Raw genomic sequence first — 10,788 nt, forward strand, 5'->3', positions numbered from 1 at the left:
GTTTGAGAAGGAATAATGAGTGATTATTAGTGTCAGTGAAAGTCAAGTTGACATTAAAGGCTAGATGTGGGGACCCTGTGTGCCTCTGGGCCAGGGATGGAACTGCAGCCACGTTCGACTGTGCAATTGATCTCTTGTAATAAATAGCGGGGGGGAGAGGCGTGTCTCATAGCGATTCGAGTTCCCTTGCAGGATAACGCACAATGAGAGCCTGTGTTTGCACAGGAAGGAAGTCACAAAGCATACCATGCACTCTGCAGCACTCCCAAACCTTAGGTCCAGGACACTGACACAGACAGACTGACACAGACAGACAGACTAACCTGAGTTAGGCTTCTTGTTCTGTCCCTACAGAGACTTTTTTTAAATAAGGAGATTGTATATTTTAAGGGGTAAACAAGTCCTGGCTGACAAGAGTTAGCAATAAAAATGCAGGCCCATGCTTACACTTAAACATGAGTTTGCCTGAGGCTCACACTCAACTGGGTGTCTTGTATTGCGTCCAGCAGCCATAACTGAGGCCCAGCATAACTCATCAGTGCCCAGCTTTGTGGAAGCAGGAAGGTGTTTGAATGGCTCTACAGCTCAGTACAATGTGGACAGTGACAATACCCCTTACAGGTTTGCCCGGAAACTAAGCAAGTTATTTACATAACACATAGAACTGTATTTAGTATATTGTGAGTGTTGTGTGCTTGCTAAATATTGTTCCTGTGTAGAAGGAAATTAAGGATACCAAAGGGAGAAACTTTAGATTTTTTTTTTTTTTTTTTTTTTTTTGGTTTGGTTTTGGTTTTTTCGAGACAGGGTATCTCTGTGTAGCCCTAGCTGTCCTGGAACTCACTTTGTAGACCAGGCTGGCCTCGAACTCAGAAATCCGCCTGCCTCTGCCTCCCGAGTGCTGGGATTAAAGGCGTGTGCCACCACGCCCGGCTGAAACCTTAGATTTTATGCACAAAGTTTTCACTGTCGCCAGGTTTAGTGGCCTTAGTCCCAGAAGAATCAGGCCAATCTCTATGTCCAAGGCCAGCCTAGTCTGCATAGGAAGGAGCTATCTTTCAAATGAGAATATCTTTCAAAATAAAAAAGAAGCAGAGTCTCATAATTTGTGCAAAAGATCTATAATTACTAGGTTACATATCTCAAATCTTCTACCATTAGCTCTGCTTTCTCTCTCTGATCACCACCTGCCACACGAATGATTCCTTGTGTCTCCTGCCCCTTGGTGGCCTCTTATCTACCAGCAATAATCTAATGGCCTCAAGACTCTCAGGATTACACAACCCTAGACTGCTCAAGAAAATGAGCAACCGAGGCACGAAGGTGGCCCAGGCACTGGAGGTCAGTGAGGGCAAGCTCCCGTGCTCACGAACGGCAGAATGATGTACAAGGAAATGTGTGAAGAGCTGGCCAGCCAACCCTAAGAAAGAGATTTTTCATTCATGTTTTAAGAGGAAGACTGGGTTCCCAGGAGACATTTTTAGCAATGTGTCCTAAAATTCTCCACAATCCACAGTCAGACTGAGTCTTCTAATCCCAAGTGACTCTATCTAGAATCTTCCTCATAGATAAACCCGGAAGTTTATCTCCTAAGTGATTTCAGGTCCTAACAAGTCAACAACCAAATTAACCATTGTGTTACGCCCCCAAGCCTCTCAACTACATCAGCAAATCTCTAAGCAAAAATAAGGTCCCAGTGGTGTGAGATTTCTCACAGATCTATTATCTGTAAAGAGGGAGGGGTCCATCACTCAGCCCACTGAAGAACAAGGAACAAACAGATGACTCTTCAACACAGCACAGCTTTAGTAAGCACAAAAGAACATAGTCAAGACAGTGGCAGAAACTGAACAGAACGGGGAGAAAGGGAACTGGGATTTGTGACTGGAGACCAGCTCCCAGGAACATCTGACTGCCACTTGCTATGTTAAAGGAATCAGAAACTGTTGATAAAACAGCAGCACAAGACAAGCCCCTTGGTAACTGCCACTTCTAACTGTATGGTGTTCATCTTTTTATCGTTTTCAGCAAATAATTTAATTCTTATTTAAGTGTGTGTGTGTGTGTGTGTGTGTGTGTGTGTGTGTGTGTATAAATAGGAACAAGTGGTTGGCATCAGATCTCTTCTTCAGTCACTCCACACCTTAGTTTTTTGAGTCAGGGTCACACAGAATCTAGAGCTGAACTCAAGCAGGTTGTCTGGCCAGCAAGCTCTGAGGATCCATTACTTCCACCGTCACAGCTCTGGAGATTCAGGGGCTATGCCCGTCCTTTCACAAAGATGTTGGGAGATCCAAGCTCAGGTCCTCATGTCCATCAAGCTCTTCACCAGCTGAGCCAACTCCCTCTCTCCCTCTTTTGAGTCTTGCAACACAGGTCACTTTGCTGGGAATTTCTTCTGCTTCCTCTGAAACATCAGATGAGTAGCTTATGGAGCACACGGTGAAGCATCCTGCAACAGAGATGGGCGGAACAGGCGGAGCGGCACTCAGTTGTGTGGTACCAAGAAACTAGCTAGGAACTTTTGCAAATGTCTGAGAGTTCAATTAGATAGAGCGATGGAATTTTTCACAGTAAATACCTACAGTCTGGCCAGACAACCTTCAAGGGCTAAAACTTCTGACTCAGAAAAGTATCTTTTCCTAAAAATGCAAAGAAGTAACAAGAAGACAGCTGTGTTGATTCCGTTTAAGTAACAAGGCCATGCTGTTTCGAATACCATTTAAAGGTAGACCATATGAAACGCGTATTTATACATTGCGATGCAGACTTTGTGGTTATTAAAAAAAAAAGATCATGATTCTTTGTTTGACTCTCACAAGTTAGTCTGCAGTCATCTATCAAAATGATGTTTTAACCGAACTTGTAGCTACTCAAAGGTGGTATATCCCATCTCTCCCAGCCCTTTCCCTCACTTCCTCCTCAAAGTCATGGTGACACCTGAGCTCCTTGTTAAAGGAGCTGGACAGATGTGGACACAATTTAACTTTGACCCAAACAACTTGGATACTTATCAACTATTCTCCAGAAAGCTGATAGAGAGGGTAGCCACCACACCTGCAAAATAAAACATTATTAAAAGGTTTTGAGGGGTTTGGCTGGTTGGTTATTTTAGGGTTTTTTGTTCTATTTTTAAAACTTCCTGGAATTTTCTATGATTTCTTTCTTCCAGCTTTCTACCTCATCAAAAATCAAAAGGGCATTCCGTGGGGCAGCAAGGCATCTTGGTGAGTGAGGATAAAGGAGCTTGCTGCCAAGCCTGGTGACCTCAGTTCAACCCATGGTCCTCACATAGTGAAAGTAGTGAACAAACTCCGACAAGTTCTCCTCTGACCGTCACTCATACATGGCACCCACAAACACAAAATAAACAAAAATACAGCTTAAAGATTTAAGAAATTACACTTCATTTCTATTATTAACAGCCTCCGAGGAGGACAGGGGAGTCGGGGCAGGATCTGTGTGAAGGGCTACTGGGAGGAGACTGATATTGGGACATAAAGAGAATTAATTAATAAAAAGTATAAAAAAAAGACCTCAAAGAGTAACATGGGGCACTTCCTATATATGTATACATATGTGTGTGTGTGTGTGTGTGTGTACATATAATTCCGAGACTCTATAATGAGAGCTAAAGACTATTTTCTGTCTTGTTGTAGTTGTGAAAGAAAGGGCTATCATTCATCATTTCATGAGAGAATATTTTGAAGACAGGCACAGTGAGTCACACCTGCAATCTCAGCACTCAAGAAGCTGGAGCAGGAGGATTTCTATGAGTTCAAGACCAGTCTGGGCTATGTAATGATTCTGTGGCTAGCCTGGGCTACAAAGTGAGGCTCTGTCTCAAAACCACAAAAATACATTTTAAAAAATGTTGATGAGTCTGGCTTCCTATAACCTCCCATGAACTCAATTAGCTATAAGGCTGAGCCAAAACTGACTAGAATCTAGAGATATTTTGTACAGATTTTTATCATATCCATTTAACTATGTTTATAGTAGAGTTTGCAGGAGATTGGAAACAGTTTCCAGAAGTGACAGAGATGTGTGAAGAGCTAGCTACCAGCTCAGGGGTCTTTGAATCTCCAGGCTCAGGAAAGCAGGCAGAGAGAACAACGACTCAGAAGGAAGGGAAAGAGACCAAGCCCCAACTTCAGGCCCTGGGAGCGCCTGCTAGTGCTCATTTCCAAATGAGGAAGTTGAGCCCTTGGAAAGAACTGGCCACATGCCTGATAGTCAGATTTCTACTCTCCTGAGTTATCAACAACACTTAATTCATGTCCGTTGCCTGTTTGCTTAGCAAGTATGTATCAGCCACAGCATGTATTTGTCTTGGGATCCGTCACAGTTGGTTAGATCTCTTATACCTCTAACATATACGCAGGATAAGTAAGCGTATAATGGGGGATAGCCATACTACAGCTATATATGACTATCTAGTATGGCATGTTGAGCCAGACTATATTCAATGAGCCTGACCCTCCCTCCCTCTGACCTCAGAAGCCAAGTAGGGTCCGACCTAATTACTACTTGGATAAGAAGACTTTTTATAGAGCTTTGAAGTGTTTGTGACTTCATATCTCATGGTGACAGAAGTCCATTTTAAAGTATATTAGGGAAGCTGGAGAGATGGTTCCGTGGCATGGGTTGCTCTTGCAAAGGATCCAGGTTTGGTTCCCAGCACTCACATGGTAGCTCCAGTTGCTATCTTCTTGGGCACCGGAGGCACATGATGCTCAGAAATGCCCACAGGCAAAACACTTAGATAGATAGATAGATAGATAGATAGATAGATAGATAGATAGATAGATAGATAGATAGATGTGTAATCTAAAAAAGGAGTGTGCTGAAGACCAGGAATATAACTCAGTGTGCAGTATTTACCTAGTATATACAAACCCTTGGGTTTTGTACGCATCACGGCATAAACCTGGCATGGTGGCACTCATCCCAGCACTTGCACGGTGGAAGAAAGAGGTGGGTCAAACACTGAAGGTTACGCTTGGCTACATAGTGAGTTTGATGCCAGCCTGGATGACATGACATCCTCAGAAATTTTGTTTTTTAAGGAAAGAGTCTATCGGGACTTGCATGCATGCTAATTTGTTCCTTAAGTCTTGCTCCGGAGGCTGAAGGAAAGGGATGGAGAGCTTAAAGACAGTCTGTAGTTCTGTCTCAAAAACCAAATAACGCACTGAATAACAAACACTATGGAGTGAGTGGCTGACAGAGGCAGACCTGAGATGGCTATGAGCCAGGGGTGCAGTCAGCCTCTGGAATGTGGACAAGGCATAGCAACAACTCCCTCCGAAGCTTCCAGAACAAATTCAGGTTGGAGTTGAGTGTCAAACCATCCTCACTGAGTTCCCTTGCTAAGGAGATCCAGGTTGATTCGGTGCTAGACTGCATTGTGACTTAGCATCCAATCTGCTGTCTCAAAACAAATGCTGCAAGTGTGGCTCAGACTGTTAGTCCACAGTCCTCTGTCAAAACCATCTAAAAACAAGCTTCAGACAAGTACACTCGTCAATATTCTGTTTAACCAACTAATACCAAATTTAGCAGTGTTTCTCATGAAAATATTAACCCAAGATGACAAAATAAAGTTTTAAAGGCTAGATGAAGTTCAACAATTATGTGGCCTTAGAAGATGTTCACGTCAGCTTACATGTTTCCTGACTGACAGTTCTAAGAGGAAAAAAAAAATGGATTTTTTCCTTTGAGTTATAGGAATTTAGCTTTAACAAAAATATAAGATTATGATCCACAAAATGATAGATTATACACACACAGGATCAGGATGGGGTGAGGGAAGACTTACAAACTGTCTCACAGTCCTCAGCCCCTCTTCTATGACAGTGCTGCATTTAAAAGAAGCATCTAGGTTGGGCCTTGTGATGTAAGTCTGTAATTTTAGCAATCCAGGAGGCTGAGACAGGAGGATGGTCAGCCTGAGTAACTCACTAAGACTCTGTTTTAAATTAAAATATAAGGCAAACTAGGAGATTCAGCTTAGGTAGAAACTTGCTGCTTGCCTAGGAGAGTTTGTGTGCTCAGTTCTCAGCACACAAAATAAAGAGGAATGAAGGAGGGAGGGAGGGAGGGAGGGAGGGAGGGAGGGAGGGAGGGAGGGAGGACAAAGGAAGAAAGAGGGGAGGAACAGGAGCAGGAAAAGAAGAGAAAGACAATCAGAAAGAGAGAAAGGGGAGAAATGGGGAGATGGGGATAGAAGAGAGGGGAGGGGAGAAGATGAATGGGAAGGAGAAAGGGAAGGAGAGTGACAGGGAAAGATGAGAGACAGAGGAAGGAGGAAGGGAGGAAGAAAGAAGGATATAAGTATTTGTCTATGTACACATACATGTATATACATACGTGTGTGTGTGTGTGTGTGTGTGTGTGTGTGTGTGTGTACACATACACACATACATATAATTGGTTTCTAACTGATAAAGATTTTTGCCACTTAGGGAACATTAGGCCATATCTACAAACATCATTAGTGTCACAACTGGAGGCACACTAATGACACGCAGTGGACAGAGATCAGATCAGGTCCTAAAGAATCTCTCTGCAACAAAGCTTGTCACCAGCACCAGGGTTAAGAACCCAGAGACAATCTGATGAGATGGCTCGGTGGGTAGAGCAGTCACCAGGCAAGCCTGACAACCTAAGCTTCATCTCCTGAACTCATCAAAGAAACTGGAGGCGGTGCAATCCCAGAATCCCTCCAGCAAATGGGATGCGGAGACAGGAGAGTTCCACAGAAGCTCAGAAGCTAGAGAGCCTGGGGTCGAATTGCAGTGCCAGATGCAAGAGAGACGTCATGTCATCAAGATAAAAGATGACAACACACAAAAAAAACAAAACAAAACAAAACAAAACAAATTTGTCCCAAAGCCGGATGTGGTGGCACACGTCTTTAATCCCAGCACTTCGGAGGCAGAGGCAGGTGGATTTCTGAGTTCGAGGCCAGCCTAGTCTACAAAGTGAGTTCCAGGACAGCCAGGGCGATACAGAGAAACCCTGTCTCCAAAACAAAAACAAAAACAAAAACAAAAAACAAAAAACAAAACAAAACAAAAAGATGAGAACGACTCCAGGAAGTCATTCTCTGACCTCCACATGTGTGCTGTGGCACACACACCCCAGATAAATAATAGATTTAAAAGCTAGAAGAACCAGAAAGCTAACAGGATCTCCATATGGAGGGTGTGATCGGGTCTTCTGAAGCAGAGATGCGACTCGCTCACCCCAATTGTACACAATCTTATAAGCCAGCAAAATTCTGAGTCTTAAACGTTTTATTTTATTTATCTGAATTTAATATATTTTTTTAATTTCATGTCAGGCTGGTTGTCAGTGAAGGTGCATGTTTATATTCTCTGCATCTTATTAGATGATTATCTTACAAATGCTCCACTGTTTAGCTGGATCTCATCTTTAATTTTCTTTATCTGCCCCCATTTTCATCTCCCATAGATCTGATAAAGCTGCGTGCAGCAGGATCGCCACCCACGTGCTCGGCACGTGCTTACGTTGGAGGCAACCTCTCTGCCACACGCCACTGCAGGTGCCCTCCCCACTGTTTACCGCCCAGCTACATAAATAACAGATTGCTTAGAGATTTCACTGGATCTAGTCGGAAGCAAAACTCACCAATAATAATGTTTTTCTTCTCAGTCAATCTACTAGCAGGACATGTGCCTTTCCCACAAGCCTCAATCAGAACTAGTAACTCTCTAAGCCATCTCTGCATTTAAAAATAACCCTTTCCCCTCAGAATTCTGGCTTTCTCTTATTAGGTTGGAAAACGGGTGTGTGGTGTGTGTGTGTGTGTGTGTGTGTGTGTGTGCATGCGCACATATATAGATTTAGCTTTTTGCCTTCCAATTTGTGATCAGAGCAAAACCATTCTGGTTTCTGGCACACACGGTCCTCCCGTTTCATTGAATTACGAATGAACAATATGACTGATATAGACGCTATAGACAGAGCCGCAGATCCGAGCTTAGACTCTCATTCCAGAACCTCAAATCCTTTTAGCTTAAAATCTAAATGTACATAAAAGAATATATAATTTCTATTTTTTTTCCTGGCTGAATTTAAGACATAAAGCCGTGGCTATCCAAGAGGGCTGTGGTGCCTGTTTTTATAAACCTATATTTATTTCTTGGAATCTAAATGTCATCGCGCTGAATGGGCCTCTTATTTGAAGAGTCAAGTTCCCTTCAAGAAAGAGGCCATATGGTCCAATTCTGCTGAGCAGTCAAGTGATTTGCTAAGACAAGACCAGCCTTTAATGCTTTAATGTCACCTAGACACCATCTAGTCCATTTCCACTGGTTTTTGAGGCTGGCCAGCAGGCAGCCCCCAACACCTTTCTTCTTTCTCTCTCTCTCTCTCTCTCTCTCTCTCTCTCTATCTATCTATCTATCTATCTATCTTTCTCCTTGAGGGGACCTCCTTGCTCAGTCCCCTCCCTCTGGTCCTCCACACATTGATATTAATTATTAATTAAGCCACTTATTTTTCTCAATTATGTTTACTGGGGGGTCGGCATGGGGCACAGCGTATACATATCTCAGGGCACGTGGCAGTCAGAGGGCAACTTGCAGGAGCCCTGTCCTTCCTTCCATCATGTGGGGTCAAAGGTCATCAGACCGGCAGCAAAGGTGTTATTCATTGAGCCACCTCACAGGCTCTTATTATTAATGGAGACTCTTTAACTCTTGACCACATTGAATATTCCTTCACACTGGCTACACTTTCCAGCCGCACTCCAAGTGTGTGGCTTTTGGTCTGTTGCTGGTGAGCAGGGTTTGGTCCCTCCTTCCATTACAGCCACAAGGCTGGGATGAATAATAGCAAGAGGCAGGCGGAGATCACAACCACTCCACTCACCCGGGACGGATCCGCAGCCTCTATTTCTGCTTTTGGCACAAGCATTGCTTCGTATGCGCTAGAGCTTGCACGGCAAGGCACCGCCTTTCTATACTCCGGTTTTTCTTAACATTTAGAGACTTCTGAGTCTCGTGTAGAAGGAACACGGTTTAATTAAATCGTTTGTATCTAATCTCATATGTTGTGTGCGCAGTCTCTCTCTCCCTTCCAGCTCCTGTGCTCTGTTCAGTTACTGGTGATTGATCAACCCTCCCTTGCCTTTTTATTTATAGACTTTGGCTTCCCATTTAATATTTCTTAGTGCACTTATTTTTTTTCTAACTGCTGCTGCTCTGATTTTTTGGCATAGACGCTGGTGCCTTCTGGACTGTGGTAAGCTTTGACAAGACTGAAGAGGAGGCCCGACTGAATTTGTCTAGTACAGCTAGCGTTCCACTCAAAATAACTTTTCCTTTAAAAAATCTATTTTTACTGGTTCAAGCCTCGTCTAATCTTTCAATCATAAGGGTGAGCCTTGCATTTTATTTTAAAGTACACGGGGTAGCATTGAAGACTTAATAAATGAGGAAAATCATTTAATTCTCTACATTTAACATGGGTTAATGTCACAGATTTTAATCCCTTGTTTGATTCTAGTGGAATAACCAGCTTTATAGGAGAAAAATATCAAACACTTGGCCTTTTTCAGTAAAAAGAAAAAAAAATCTTCCCCTTCGAAAATTCTTGAACTTCGTACATGACACAGACCGGTATCGGCAACCCTCAGTGAAGACTTACATAAGAAGCGGGAAACTTGGTGTAAATGGTGTCCTTGAGAAGCCACTCTCGGGAATGTCCATCCTGTGCACCCCCTGTGTGCTAAATTAGCACTATCCGAGCTGTTTGCATTTGTGGAAATTGGATTAACAAAGGAAATTGGAATTATTAAAGGACTGGAAAGGGAATTTTTTAATTGGCCCACGTTTGCCGCGGCTAGCCAGGCCACTTCATCAGCTCCTGGTGGGCACTGAACTTACTCTGCTCTTTGAGGCTTCATGGAAAATAACTAATAAGATAAAATGAGAAGCGGTACGGAGCAGATTAATTCAGGAAAAAAAATAACTCGTGTCTGTCACTTCCTATTATCATAGAAAGGCTGCAACTATTGATCAAAAAGATGATTTTTTTTCTTATTTTTGAGTAGGTGAGAAAAAATGTTTCTGGTTATTCAGCTTAAAATATATATATTAAAAAGGCAATAAAAAAAAGTCTAGCTCCAACTTCTGCTTCCGATGGCCCTGTTCGCCACCTGCCATCCTCAAAGACCCCTATTTTATTAGTTTCTTGGGGATGTGTTCAGAGTCTCATTACGCAGTTATAATCAGGTGTAAACTTAGATCAATGCTGTCCCTGCGTCTTATATAAAACATGGAGCGCATACCCCCGGAGTTTCCGATGCAACTGGAAGAGCTTTCCAATCCAGGCTGATTTCATTTTCCGTGCCTCCTCACAGTACGTGGAAGACAACAGGCCCTGATTCACTCACCAAGTCCCCCACTGACGTGCACAGTGGTTATTTCTGGCTTTTTGTATGGCAAACGATGTCATAACAAAGAAGCTTGTGTACGACTCGCGCCCCGCGTGCGCACGCAGTCTTTTCTGTAGGATAAACTCCAAGGAGTGGAATTTCTGGGTATGAGGGGGCATTAATATGTAGATAGGCAGGGGTGATTTGTGCTCCCTGAGAATTGTATCGTTTCAGTCTGATAGGTTAAAATGTCTTTGTATTCAAGTTTAATTATTATGTATCTCATGATAAACAATTTGAACTTTTAAAAATATTCTTAAGGTTCAGTTGTATTTCTCTTCCTTCCTAACAATATTTTTATTATCTACCCACATTTTTAA

The sequence above is a fragment of the Mus caroli genome, unplaced genomic scaffold (assembly GCF_978045245.1).
Source record: "Mus caroli unplaced genomic scaffold, Mus_caroli_1 scaffold_7, whole genome shotgun sequence".
NCBI lineage: Eukaryota > Metazoa > Chordata > Mammalia > Rodentia > Muridae > Mus > Mus caroli.